The sequence below is a fragment of the Cryptomeria japonica genome, unplaced genomic scaffold, assembly GCF_030272615.1.
Source record: "Cryptomeria japonica unplaced genomic scaffold, Sugi_1.0 HiC_scaffold_15, whole genome shotgun sequence".
NCBI classification, from domain to species: Eukaryota; Viridiplantae; Streptophyta; class Pinopsida; order Cupressales; family Cupressaceae; genus Cryptomeria; species Cryptomeria japonica.
Genome location: NW_026728837.1, coordinates 1202501 through 1217500, shown reverse-complemented (window position 1 = coordinate 1217500; position 15000 = coordinate 1202501). Strand labels below are relative to the sequence as shown.

At 59.8% G+C, this 15000-nt stretch overlaps 1 non-coding gene across 1 annotated transcript; it reads left to right on the top strand.

The window, feature by feature from the left end:
• The first annotated feature begins 11796 nt into the window (after positions 1–11796).
• On the top strand, positions 11797–11915 carry LOC131860837 (5S ribosomal RNA). The gene has a single exon (XR_009359930.1). It is a non-coding gene; the product is annotated as a 5S ribosomal RNA (ribosomal RNA).
• Positions 11916–15000: the final 3085 nt, after the last annotated feature.

Here is a 15000-nt window from a genome sequence, read left to right as displayed (position 1 = left end):
GCGGTCTAAGAATCGGGCGCACTTGGGGCGACTACCAGTGCCAACCCCTTATCCCGCGGTGCGTCCGACACACAGAAATTTCCAAGGCGGCCAAGGAGCCTCCCCGCATAGCAATCGGGGTGTGAGGTTACGGATGCAGCATTGATAGCAATCGAGGTGTGAGGCGAAGGATGCAGAAGTGAGAGCCGAGGGATGTAGCAGAGATAGCAATCGGGGTGTGTGATGCAGAAGAGATAGCAATCGAGGTGTGCGGTGGGAAGGGCCCAGCAGCCAGAATGCATGAAGCGACGGATGAAGCAGTGATGACAACCGGGCTGTGAGGAGAGGAGGGATGCAGCCAAGAAAGCAATCAGGGCTCGAGGCAAGGGATGCATCAAGGATAGCAATCATGTTGTGAGGCGAGATTCCAAAGGCTAAACGTGAGAGGCTGCAGGGTCGACTCAGAGAGGTCTATGCATGTGAGAGGCTGAAAGCAAGGTCGACTCGGAGCGGTCTATGCATCGGGCGCGCTTGGGGCGACTACCAGTGCCAACCCCTTATCCCGCGACGCGTCCGACAAAGAGAACGTTCCAAGGCGGCAGAGGAGGTTACCAGCCGAAGGATGCAGTAGCAATAACAGGTATAGTTCCGCGGCGGCCGAGAAGACTCACCGCATAGGAATCGGGATGCGAGGCGAGGGATGCGGCGGGAAGGCCCCGACGGCTAAACGGAAGAGGCTGCAGGGCCGCCTCGGAATGGTCCAAGCATCGGATGCGATTGGGACGACTACCAGTGCCAACCCCTTATCCCGCGATGCGTCCGATACACAGATAGTTCCAAGGCGGCCGAGGAGCCTCACCGCATATCAATCGGGGTGCGAGGCGAGGGATGGGGCGGGAAGGCCCCAACGGCTAGACGGAAGAGGCTTCAGGGCCACCTCGGAATGGTCCAAGCATCGGACGCGCTTGGGGCGACTGCCAGTGCCAACCCCTTATCCCGCGATGCGTCCGATACACAGATGGTTCCAAGGCGGCCGAGGAGCCTCACCGCATAGCAATCGGGGGTGCGAGGCGAGGGATGGGGCGGGAAGGCCCCAACGGCTAGACGGAAGAGGCTTCAGGGCCGCCTAGGAATGGTCCAAGCATCGGACACGCTTGGGGCGACTACCAGTGACAGCCCCCTATCCCGCGATGCGTCCGATACGAAGATGGTTCCAAGGCGGCCGAGGAGCCTCACCGCATAGCAATCGGGGTGCGAGGTGGGGGATGCGGCGAGATGGCCCCAACGGCTAGACGGAAGAGGCCACAGGGCCGCGTCGGAATAGTCCAAGCATCGGACGCGCTTGGGGCGACTACCAGTGACAACCCCTTATCCCGCGATGCGTCCGATACGAAGATAGTTCCAAGGCGGCCGAGGAGCCTCACCGCATAGCAATCGGGGTGCGAGGTGGGGGATGCGGCGAGATGGCCCCAACGGCTAGACGGAAGAGGCTGCAGGGCCGCCTCGGAATAGTCCAAGCATCGGACGCGCTTGGGGCCACTACCAGTGACAACCCCTTATCCCGCAATGCGTCCGATACGAAGATAGTTCCAAGGCGGCCGAAGAGCCTCACCGCATAGCAATCGGGGTGCGAGGTGGGGGATGCGGCGAGATGGCCCCAACGGCTAGACGGAAGAGGCCACAGGGCCGCCTCGGAATAGTCCAAGCATCGGACGCGCTTGGGGCGACTACCAGTGACAACCCCTTATCCCGCGATGCGTCCGATACGAAGATAGTTCCCAGGCGGCCGAGGAGCCTCACCGCATAGCAATCGGGGTGCGAGGCGAGGGATGCGGCGAGATGGCCCCAAAGGCTAGACGGAAGAGGCTGCAGGGCTGCCTCGGAATAGTCCAAGCATCGGACGCGCTTGGGGCGACTACCACTGCCAACCCCTTATCCCGCGATGCGTCCGATACACAGATAGTTCCGAGGCGGCCGAGGAGGTGGGGGATGCAGCGAGATGGCCCCAACGGCTAGACGGAAGAGGCTGCAGGGCCGCCTCGGAATAGTCCAAGCATCGGACGCGCTTGGGGCGACTACCAGTGACAACCCCTTATCCCGCGATGCGTCCGATACACAGATAGTTCCGAGGCGGCCAAGGAGCCTCACCGCATAGCAATCGTGGTGCGAGGTGGGGGATGCGGCGAGATGGCCCCAACGGCTAGACGGAAGAGGCTGCAGGGCCGCCTCGGAATGGTCCAAGCATCGGATGCGCTTGGGGCGACTACCACTGCCAACCCCTTATCCCGCGATGCGTCCGATACACAGATAGTTCCAAGGCGGCCGAGGAGCCTCACAGCATAGCAATCAGGGTGCGAGGCGAGGGATGCGGCGAGAAAGCCCCAACGGCTAGAGGGAAGAGGCTTCAGGTCCGCCTCGGAATGGTCCAAGCATCGGACGCGCTTGGGGCGACTACCAGTGACAACCCCTTATCCCGCGACGCGTCCGATACACAGATAGTTCCAAGGCGGCCGAGGAGCCTCACCGCATAGCAATCGGGGTGCGAGGCGAGGGATGCGGCGAGAAGGACCCAACGGCTACACGGAAGAGGCTTCGGGGCCGCCTCGGAATGGTCCAAGCATCGGACGCGCTTGGGGCGACTACCAGTGACAACCCCTTATCCCGCGACGCGTCCGATACACAGATAGTTCCAAGGCGGCCGAGGAGCCTCACCGCATAGCAATCGGGGTGCGAGGCGAGGGATGCGGCGAGAAGGACCCAACGGCTACACGGAAGAGGCTTCGGGGCCGCCTCGGAATGGTCCAAGCATCGGACGCGCTTGGGGCGACTACCAGTGACAACCCCTTATCCCGCGACGCGTCCGATACACAGATAGTTCCAAGGCGGCCGAGGAGCCTCACCGCATAGCAATCGGGGTGCGAGGCGAGGGATGCGGCGAGAAGGACCCAACGGCTAGACGGAAGAGGCTTCGGGTCCGCCTCGGAATGGTCCAAGCATCGGACGCGCTTGGGGCGACTACCAGTGACAACCCCTTATCCCGCGACGCGTCCGATACACAGATAGTTCCAAGGCGGCCGAGGAGCCTCACCGCATAGCAATCGGGGTGCGAGGCGAGGGATGCGGCGAGAAGGACCCAACGGCTAGACGGAAGAGGCTTCGGGTCCGCCTCGGAATGGTCCAAGCATCGGACGCGCTTGGGGCGACTACCAGTGACAACCCCTTATCCCGCGACGCGTCCGATACACAGATAGTTCCAAGGCGGCCGAGGAGCCTCACCGCATAGCAATCGGGGTGCGAGGCGAGGGATGCGGCGAGAAGGACCCAACGGCTAGACGGAAGAGGCTTCGGGTCCGCCTCGGAATGGTCCAAGCATCGGACGCGCTTGGGGCGACTACCAGTGACAACCCCTTATCCCGCGACGCGTCCGATACACAGATAGTTCCGAGGCGGCCGAGGAGCCTCACCGCATAGCAATCGGGGTGCGAGGCGAAGGATGCGGCGAGAAGGACCCAACGGCTAGACGGAAGAGGCTTCGGGTCCGCCTCGGAATGGTCTAAGCATCGGACGCGCTTGGGGCGACTACCAGTGACAACCCCTTATCCCGCGACGCGTCCGATACACAGATAGTTCCAAGGCGGCCGAGGAGCCTCACCGCATAGCAATCGGGGTGCGAGGCGAGGGATGCGGCGAGAAGGACCCAACGGCTAGACGGAAGAGGCTTCAGGGCCGCCTCGGAATGGTCCAAGCATCGAACGCGCTTGGGGCGACTACCAGTGACAACCCCTTATCCCGCGACGCGTCCGATACACAGATAGTTCCGAGGCGGCCGAGGAGCCTCACCGCATAGCAATCGGGGTGCGAGGCGAGGGATGCGGCGAGAAGGACCCAACGGCTAGACGGAAGAGGCTTCAGGGCCGCCTCGGAATGGTCCAAGCATCGGACGCGCTTGGGGCGACTACCAGTGACAACCCCTTATCCCGCGACGCGTCCGATACACAGATAGTTCCGAGGCGGCCGAGGAGCCTCACCGCATAGCAATCGGGGTGCGAGGCGAGGGATGCGGCGAGAAGGACCCAACGGCTAGACGGAAGAGGCTTCAGGGCCGCCTCGGAATGGTCCAAGCATCGGACGCGCTTGGGGCGACTACCAATGACAACCCCTTATCCCGCGACGCGTCCGATACACAGATAGTTCCGAGGCGGCCGAGGAGCCTCACCGCATAGCAATCGGGGTGCGAGGCGAGGGATGCGGCGAGAAGGACCCAACGGCTAGACGGAAGAGGCTTCAGGGCCGCCTCGGAATGGTCCAAGCATCGGACGCGCTTGGGGCGACTACCAGTGACAACCCCTTATCCCGCGACGCGTCCGATACACAGATAGTTCCGAGGCGGCCGAGGAGCCTCACCGCATAGCAATCGGGGTGCGAGGCGAGGGATGCGGCGAGAAGGACCCAACGGCTAGACGGAAGAGGCTTCAGGGCCGCCTCGGAATGGTCCAAGCATCGGACGCGCTTGGGGCGACTACCGTTGCCAACCCCTTATCCCGCGATGCGTCTGATACACAGATAGTTCCGAGGCGGCCGAGGAGCCTCACCGCATAGCAATCGGGTTGCGAGGCAGATTATTGGGAAGGGAACCCCCTGGGATGCGGCTCAAGCAGTGCCCAAAGGGACTGGAATGCGGAATCACATCGAGAGACCCAAATGCTATACGAGGGCTCAAATCGAATTATCGATTTGGCCACGACATGGACGCATCGGAACGACTACCTTTGCCGAACCACTCGCAATTGCATCCATACCGAAACCAATAGACATTTCCGTTAGAGCCCTCGCATAGCATTCGGGAATCTCGCATGCCCCTCTAAATCGACCAATGCTGGCGCTCAATGAAAATCCGAGCGCTACCACCGTTCGAGCGCCAGCATTGGTCGAGTTAGAGGGGCACGGGGGAGAATGCTCCAGTCAACACCTCCCCTATATAAGTTATTTGTCCGATTCTCGCACAACCGTAGTCTGCCTCGTCGAATCAAACAACGGTCCCAGATTCCGACTTCCGTTCCGTAGAGACCCAAAAGCTAGATGGAGGCTCGCAAGAAAGAGAGTCGGCGCATAGCAATCGGGTTTCTCGAACGTTTAGGGACCGAGCTCACTTGCGGATAGGGCAAAATCCGCCAAGCAACCCAAAAGCTAGACGGGGGCTCGAATCGAATCGCCTAGGCGGCCACAACAACGACGTGTTGGATCGACTACCAGTGCCAAACCATTCAGCAAGACTAGTCTGTGTCGAGGCCGGATAGAGATTCTCAGAGAGCGCCCGCATAGCATTTAGGAGACCTGCCGCGTCCCTCACACTCGACAAATGGTGGTGCACGTTTATAAATCCGAGCGATCCCAACCCTTTCAAGCACCAACATCGGTCGAGATAGAGGGGCACGGAGGGGGCTGCGTGAGACAACACAGTCCCCTATATAAGTTATTTGTCCGATTCTCACACATCCGAAGAATGGTCATCAAATCGGACAACAGCCCAAACTTCCGACTTCCGTCCCAGAAAGCCCAAGAGCTATCTAAAACGTTCATGGCCGGAACTCGATCGCGGCTATACCAGTCCGCCAAGCAACCCAAAAGCTAGACTGGAGCTCTAGTCGAATCACCTCTGTGGCCATTGCAAGGACGTGTTGGAGCGACTACCATTGCCGAACCATTCCGCAGGTCGAGTCCATACCAAGGCCGCATAGAGATTCACGATGAGCTCCTGCATAGCAATCAGGAGACTTGCCGTGTCCATCACAATCGATAAATCCTGGTGCAAGATTTTTGCATCCGAGCGCTCCAACCAGTCGAGCACCAGCATCAATCGACATAAACGGGCACGGGGGGAGGATGCTCGAGAACACTACCTCCCCTATATAAGTTATTTGTCCGATTCTCAAGCAGCCGAAGTCTGGTCATCGAATCGGGTCAAAGACCACAACTTCCGACTTTACCCACAATGCAAGTCATCGAATCGAACATCGGCCCCCGAGTCGGACTCCATGCGTATGTCAGGTCATCGGACCCAAATTCCGCCTTCCTGCGCATGGCGGGCCATCAATATCAACTCGGTCATCGGACCCAAACTCCGCCTTTTTGCGTATGGCACGCCTTCAAATCGGTCATCGGACCCAAATTCCGCCTTCCTGTGCATGGCGGGCCATCAACATCAACTCGGTCATCGGACCCAAATTCCGCCTTTCTGCGCATGGCACGCCATCAACTCGGTCATCGGACCCAAATTCCGCCTTCCTGCGCATGGCAGGTCATCGGACACAAATTCAGACCTCGCCAATATGCCTACGTATCGAATCGGTCATCGGACCCAACTTCCGACTTCATCCATACTGTAGGGTCTTTGAGGTTGGCGCGGTGCGCTCAACCCAGGGAGTCGACCCATCGAAGCATACACCTCCCCTATATAAGCTATTTGTCCGATTCCCACACCTGTGTAGTTTGCACCTCTGACCAGGACATCGACCCCAACTTCCGAACTCGACTGCAACGACGGCACCAGCGCCTTGGTGCGCACCTTGCGACGCACAGTCCCAACATTCGCCTTCCTGCACATGGCAGGTCATCGGACCCAAATTCCGACCTCGCGAGTATGCCTACATATCGAATCGGTCATCGGACCCAACTTCCGACTTCATCCATACCGTAGGGTCTTTGAGGTTGGCGCGGTGCGCTCAACCCGGGGAGTCGACCCAACGAAGCATACACCTCCCCTATATAAGCTATTTGTCCGATTCCCACACCTGTGTAGTTTGCACCTCCGATCAAGACATCGACCCCAACTTCCGAACTCGCCTCCAACGACCGAACCAGCGCCTTGGTGCGCACCTTGCAACGCACAGTGCCAACATTCGCCTTCCTGCACGTGGCAGGTCATCGGACCCAAATTCCGACCTCGCGAGTATGCCTACATATCGAATCGGTCATCGGACCCAACTTCCGACTTCATCCATACCGTAGGGTCTTTGAGGTTGGCGCGGTGCGCTCAACCCGGGGAGTCGACCCAACGAAGCATACACCTCCCCTATATAAGCTATTTGTCCGATTCCCACACCTGTGTAGCTTGCACCTCCGATCAGGACATCGACCCCAACTTCCGAACTCGACTAAAAAGACCGCACCAGCGCCTTGGTGTGCACCTTGCAACGCACAGTGTCAACATTCGCCTTCCTGCACATGGCAGGTCATCGGACCCAAATTCCGACCTCATGAGCATACCTACTAATCGAATTGGTCATCGGACCCAACTTCCGACTTCATCCATACCGTAGGGTCTTTGAGGTTGGCGCGGTGCGCTCAACCTGGGGAGTCGACCCATCGAAGCATACACCTCCCCTATATAAGCTATTTGTCCGATTCCGACACCTGTGTAGTTTGCACCTCCGCTCAGGACATCGACCCCAACTTCCGAACTCGCCTGCAACGACCGAACCAGCGCCTTGGTGCGCACCAAAAGTGCGCACTTTTGGAGGGCACTTTTGTGCGCTCCAAAGGTGCGCACTTTTGGAGGGCACTTTTCTGCGCTCCAAAGGTGCGCACTTTTGGAGGGCACTTTTTGGAGGGCACTTTTCTGCGCTCCAAAGGTGCGCACTTTTGGAGGGCACTTTTTGGAGGGCACTTTTCTGCGCTCCAAAGGTGCGCACTTTTGGAGGGCACTTTTTGGAGGGCACTTTTCTGCGCTCCAAAGGTGCGCACTTTTGGAGGGCACTTTTTGGAGGGCACTTTTCTGCGCTCCAAAGGTGCGCACTTTTGGAGGGCACTTTTTGGAGGGCACTTTTCTGCGCTCCAAAGGTGCGCACTTTTGGAGGGCACTTTTCTGCGCTCCAAAGGTGCGCACTTTTGGAGGGCACTTTTTGGAGGGCACTTTTCTGCGCTCCAAAGGTGCGCACTTTTGGAGGGCACTTTTTGGAGGGCACTTTTCTGCGCTCCAAAGGTGCGCACTTTTGGAGGGCACTTTTTGGAGGGCACTTTTCTGCGCTCCAAAGGTGCGCACTTTTGGAGGGCACTTTTGTGCACTCCAAAGGTGCGCACTTTTGGAGGGCACTTTTCCTGTGCTCCAAAGGTGCACACCTAGGTGAGCACCTTCGACCACACCTTGTAGCACACCAAACTCTGACTTTCGACTTCATCCGCAATGCAGGGTCTTTGAGGTTGGCGCAATGCGCACAACCAGGGGAGTCGACCCATCAAACCCAACACCTCCCCTATATAAGCTATTTGTCTGATTCTCATACATGCGTAGCCTGCAGGAGCAATTAGGACATCGACCCCAACTTTCGGCTTCTAAACGAAAACAAGGTCTTTGAGGTTGGTGTAATGCGAACAACTAGGGGAGTCAACCCATCAAACCCAACACCTCCCCTATATAAGCTATTTGTCTGATTCTCATACATGTGTAGTCTACAGGAGCAATTAGGACATCGACCCCAACTTTTGACTTCTTAACGAAAACAAGGTCTTTGAGGTTGACGTAATGCGCACAACCAGGGGAGTCGACCCATCAAACCCAACACCTCCCCTATATAAGCTATTTGTCCGATTCTCATACATGTGTAGCCTGCAGGAGCCATTAGGACATTGACCCCAACTTTTGACTTCTTAACGAAAACAAGGTCTTTGAGGTTGGCGTAATGCGCACAACCAAGGGAGTTGACCCATCAAACCCAACACCTCCCCTATATAAGCTATTTGTCTGATTCTCATACATGTGTAGCCTGCAACAACGATTAGGACATCCACCCCAACTTCTGAATTCGTCTGCGTTGACCGCACCAAAGGTGCACGCCTTGGTGCTCACCAAAATCCGACTTCCGACTTCTTCTGCTATGCGGGGTCTTTGAGGTTGGCGCAGTGCGCACAACCAGGGGAGTCAACCCACCGAATGCAACACCTCCCCTATATAAGCTATTTGTCTGATTCTCATACATGCGTAGACTGCAGCAATGATTAGGACATCCACCCCAACTTTTGACTTCTTAAACAAGACAGGGTCTTTGAAGTTGGTGCAGTGCACACAACCAGGGGAGTCGACCCATCAAACGCAACACCTCCCCTATATAAAGCTATTTGTCCGATTCTCATACGTGTAGTCTGCAGCAGCGATTAGGACATCGACCCCAACTTCCGAATTCGTTTGCATTGACCGCACCAAAGGTGCACGCCTTGGTGTGCACCCTGGAGTGCACTTTGGTGCTCACCTCGGTGCACACTTTGGTGTGCACCTCGGTGTGCACCAAAGGTGCGCACCTTGGAGCGCACCAAAGGTGTACACTTTGGAGCGCACCACATAGGGTCTTTGAGAGGTTGGCGCAGTGCGCACACCAAGGTGGGTGTTGAGGTGCGTGCCGAGGTGGGTGGGTGCTAGGGTGCGCTCCATGGTGGGTGCCAGGGTGGGTGCGTGCTAGGGTGGATTCCAAAGAGGGTCATAGGGTGGGTGCCAAGGTGGGTTGGTGATATAGTGGGTTCAAAGGTGGGTACTAGGGTGGGTTCCAAGGTGGGTCACAAGTTGGGTGCCAGGATGCGTGGGTGTTAGGTTGGGTGCCAAGGTGGGCTCCTGCGTGGGTGGGTGCTAGGGTGGGTTTCAAGGTGGACGCGAGGGCGGGTGCCAAGGTGGGTAACAAGTTGGGTGTTAGGATGGGTGAGTGCTAGAGTGGGTGCCAAGGTGGGTGGGTGCTAAGGTGGATGCCAAGGTGGTTCACAGGGTGGGTGGGTTCTAGGGTGAGTTCCAAGGTGGGTCACAGGTTCAGTGCTAGGGTGGGTGTCAAGGCGGGTGTCGAGGTGCCTGGGTGCTAGGGTGTGGATGCCAATGTGGGTCATAGGGTGGGTACTAGGGTGGGCTGCAATGTGGGTGCCAAGGTGGGTAACATGCTCGGTGGGTTCTAAATTGGGTGCCAGGGTGGGTGTGCACCCACCTTGCCCGAGGTGGGTGCCAAGGTGCCAGTGTGGGTGGGTGCTAAGGTGGATGCCAAGGTGGGTGAGAAGGTGGGTGATAGGTTGAGTGGTAGGATGGGTGGGTGCCAAGATGGGTCACAGGGTGGGTGCAAGGGTGGGTAGGTGCTAGGGTTGGTGTCAGGGTGGGTGGGTGCTAGGTTGGGTTCCAAGGTGGGTGCGAGGGTGAGTGTCAAGGTGGGTCACAGGTTAGGTGCTAGGATGGGTGAGTGCTAGGGTGCAAAGGTGCCAGGGTGGGTGCTAGGATGGGTCGATGCTAGGGTGAGTGGCAAGGTGGGTCCACAAGTGTCAAGGTGGGTGCCGAGGTGGGTGCCAAGTCGGCGACTGCTATGGTGGATGCCAAGGTGGGTCACGGGGTGGGTGCCAAGTTGCTAGGTTGGGTTCCAAGGTGGGTGCCAACGTGGGTGCTAGGGTGCGTGGGTTAAAGGGTGTGTCACAACGTGGGTGCCAGGATGGGTGCGCACCCACACTGGCCAAGACGGGTGCGGGTGCAAGGTTGGGTTCCAAGCCCGGTCACAGGCTGGGTGCTAGGATGGGTGGGTGCCAAGGTGGGCACCAGGGTGGGTGCACCCACCCTGGCCAAGGTGGGTCACGGGGTGGGTCCTAGGGTGGGTAACGGGGTGGGTACTAAGGTGCGTGCCAAGGTGGGTCATAGGGTGGGTGCCAAGGTGGGCACCAGGGTGGGTGTGCACCAACCCTAGCCAGGGTAGGTCACGGGGTGGTTGTCGGGGTGGGCGTCAAGGAGCCAAGGTGGGTGGCAAGTAGCCAAGTTGCGTGCCAAGGTGGGTGTCGGGGTGGGTGCCAAGGATCCAAGGTGGGTGCCAAGGAACCAAGGTGGGTGTCTGGGTGGGTGCCGAGGTGGGAGCCAGGGTGGGTCCCAAGGTGAGTGCAAAGGTGGGTGCCAGGGTCAAGGTGAGTGCCAATGTGGGTTCCAAGGTGCCAGGGTCAGGGTGAGTGCCAATGTGGGTTCAAAGGTGCTAAGTTGGGTGCGAGGTTGGGTGCGAGGGTGGGTGGGTGCCAAGGTGTGCTAGGTGGAAGCCCGGGTGGGTCGGCATCCCATGGGTGTCGAGTTGGGTGCCTGATGGGTGCTTCTTGTCAAGTTTTAGTCGTCGGGACTCATTTCGAGCCTTAGAGGTCGTTTCTTGTCCGGTTGCCCTGTCTTCGACCTGGGAACCCAATTTTGGTCCTCGGGTCCCATTTTTTTTTGTCTCGCATCCCACTTTTGGCCTGTGGCCTTTTCGGGGTCGATTCTCGTTTTGGGCATCAGAGCATGTTTCTTCTCCTAAAACCCAATATTTGTTTATTAAGTCTCGGAACACATTTTTGTTCTCGTGGACCCATCATGGGTCTTGGAACGCATTTGTGGTCCTTGGGTCCCATTTTGCATCCCGAAACTTGTGTTTTGGTGCTTGATCCCTATTTTGGGTGCCCACCTTGCACCAAGTGCGCACCCGGGGCAAACCGAGCGCCTTGGTGCACCGGGGCAAGATCGAGCGTGCACCCGAGGCGCCCCGAACATGCACCAAGGTGCACTCGGCCCACATGTGAGCGCAGGTCGTTGCGCCCGAGGTGGTGTGTGGGCACCGCGTTGCAGACGGGACACTGCACGCACACGACGCCCCCTCCAGGTGCACGCACGTAGGCCGGGCCGGGTGCACACCCGACGCCCTAGCAAGGTGCGCGCACCCGGGCAGGGCTCACACTTGGCGAACGGGGCGCACTTCGCGAGGGAGGGTGTGCACCTCGACGGGGGTGGGTGGCCGGGGTGGATTCGCACGTGGGTCGCGGTTTGCTAAGTACACACTGCGACAAGCTCATAACGGGTGCGATCATACCAGCGTTAGTGCACCGGATCCCATCAGAACTCCGCAGTTAAGCGCGCTTGGGCCGGAGTAGTACTGGGATGGGTGACCTCCCGGGAAGTCCCGGTGTTGCACCCTTTTTTAGTTTTTCGCCGGGCGTCGCAATGCTATTTGAATAAACCTTTTGCCCGTTTGCGTTCTCGTCGGGGCCGGGCCGGGCCGGGGTGCGCTGCCCGCACTACCGCGCGCGCGGGGGCGACACCGAGCGCGCACCCGAGGCGCCCCGAGCACACAGGCCACGGTGCAACCCGGGCGTTGTGCGCGCACCCCGGTGCGCCCGAGGTGCTGCGCGCGCACCCAGGTGAAATCGGTGTGCACCTCGGCCAGTGCGCGCTCGGTCGAGTCGCGCACGTTGGCCAAGGTGCACGGTGATGTTTCTTACTCTAAGGTTCCGCACCAGACGCCCGGGACAGGTGAGCGAAGCTGGGCGGGGCCGGGTGCGCGGCCGGGGCAGGTGCACGCAGCTGGAGAGAGCTTTGGAGCACACTTCGGAGCGCACCAATGATGCGCTCCATTCAAAAGTTTCCTGAAAAGGCAAAAAAAGTTGAGATTATAGAATTTCCCACTTGAGAGATTGTAAAAAAAAAAAATTTAAAATGAAGGAAACGCGGGTGCCAAGGTGTGCGCAGCCCAGCCAAGGTGTGCGCACCAAGGCGCCCACCCTGGCGAAGGTGCACGCAAGGTGCGCACCCGAGGCAAACCGGACAATTAACCCAACTTTCGACTTCGCGCGCACCTTGGAGCGCACTTCGGAGCGCTCCTTGGTGCGCACCAATCTTGGGCACCTCGGAGTGCACCATGGCGCCCACCAAGGTGCGCACCCGGGGCAAACCGAGCTCCGACTTCGTGCGCACCTTGGAGCGCACGAAAGGTGCGCACCATGGCGCCCACCAAGGTGCGCAGCCCAGCCAAGGCGTGCGCATCAAGGTGCGCACCCTGGCGAAGGTGCGCACCCGGGGCAAACCGAGCTCCGACTTCGTGCGCACCTTGGAGCGCACAAAAGGTGCGCAACCCAGCCAAGGTGTGCGCACCCCGGTCAAACCGAGCTCCGAATCGTGCGCACCAGAGGTGCACGCCATCGTGCGCACCTTGGAGCACACTTCGGAGCCCTCCTTGGTGCGCGCCGATGTTGCGCACCTCGGAGCGCACCCGGGGAAAACAATGCAATTAACCCGACTTTCGACTTCGTGGGCACCTCGGAGCGCTCTCGGGTTCGCACCTCGGAGCACACCGAGGTGCGCACCTTTGATGCGCTGCCTTCACCAATTTCCAGAAAAGGCAAGAAAACATTGAGAAGGTGTGCGCACCGAGGTGCCCACCCTGGCGAAGGTGCACGCGAGGTGCGCACCCGGGGCAAACCGGGCTCCGACTTCGTGCACGCCGCACCTTGGAGCACACTTCGGAGCGCTCCTTGGTGCGCACCAGGGCGCGCAACCCAGCCGAGGTGCCCACCCCGGCGAAGGTGCACGCGAGGTGCGCACCCGGGGCAAACCGGGCTCCGACTTCGTGCACGCCATGGTGCCCACCGCGGCGAAGGTGCACGCGAGGTGCGCACCCGGGGCAAACCGGGCTCCGACTTCGTGCACGCCGCACCTTGGAGCACACTTCGGAGCGCTCCTTGGTGCGCACCATGGTGCCCACCAGGGCGCGCAACCCCGCCGAAGGTGCACGCGAGGTGCGCACCCGGGGCAAACCGGGCTCCGACTTCGTGCACGCCGCACCTTGGAGCACACTTCGGAGCGCTCCTTGGTGCGCACCATGGTGCCCACCAGGGCGCGCAACCCCGCCGAAGGTGCACGCGAGGTGCGCACCCGGGGCAAACCGGGCTCCGACTTCGTGCACGCCATGGTGCGCACCGCGGCGAAGGTGCGCACCCGGGGCAAACCGGGCTCCGACTTCGTGCACGCCGCACCTTGGAGCACACTTCGGAGCGCTCCTTGGTGCGCACCAGGGCGCGCAACCCAGCCGAGGTGCCCACCCCGGCGAAGGTGCACGCGAGGTGCGTACCCGGGGCAAACCGGGCTCCGACTTCGTGCACGCCGCACCTTGGAGCACACTTCGGAGCGCTCCTTGGTGCGCACCATGGTGCCCACCAGGCCGCGCAACCCAGCCAAGGTGTGCGCACCAAGGTGCACGCGAGGTGCGCACCCGGGGCAAACCGGGGTCCGACTTCGTGCACGCCGCACCTTGGAGCACACATCGGGGCGCTCCCGGGTTCGCACCGGCGTTGCGCACCGTGGTGGGCACCTCGGAGCACACCAAGGTGGGCAGCGAGGTGCGCACCTTTGATGCGATGCCTTCACTAATTTCCATAAAAGGCAAAAAAAAAACGAGATTTTAAAATTTCCGTTTTGAAAGATAGTGAGAAAAAGGGAATGCTGGTGCCATCTTGAGCCCGCCCTGGTGCGCAGCCCAGCCAAGGTGTGCGCACCAAGGTGCCCACCCTGGCGAAGGTGCGCGCCCGGGCAATTAACCCAACTTCCAACTTCGCGCGCGCCAGGGTGGGAGCGCACCCAACAACCGGGCCTGGGAAGAGCCAATGCGAGAAACCCCACCAAACGCTCTGACAAAAAAAGAGGGGGCGCTCCAGTAACCCCGCTTCGGAGCGCACCCTGGGCAAACCCAGCCAAGGTGCCCACCCCGGCCAAGGTGCAGGCGAGGTGCGCACCCGGGGCAAACCGGGCTCCGACAACGTGCACGCCGCACCTTGGAGCACACTTCGTAGCGCTCCCGGGTGCGCACCTCAGAGCACACCAAGGTGGGCAGCGAGGTGCGCACCTTTGATGCGCTGCCTTCACTAATTTCCAGAAAAGGCAAAAAAAAAAGGAGATTTTAAAATTTCCGTTTTGAAAGATAGTGAAAAAAACGGAACGCGCGTGCCATCTTGAGCCCGCCCTGGTGCGCAGCCCAGGTAAGGTGCCCACCCTGGCAAAGGTGCGCACCCGGGCAATTAACCCTACTTCCGACTTCGTGCGCGCCAGGGTGGCAACCGGGCCTCGGAAGAGCCAATGCGAGAAACCCCACCAAACGCTCCGACAAAAAAAGAGGCGGCGCTCCAATAACCCCGCTTCGGAGCGCAGCCGGGGCAAACCCAGCCAAGGTGCCCACCCCGACGAAGGTGCACGCGAGGTGCGCACCCGGGGCAAACCGGGCTCCGACAACG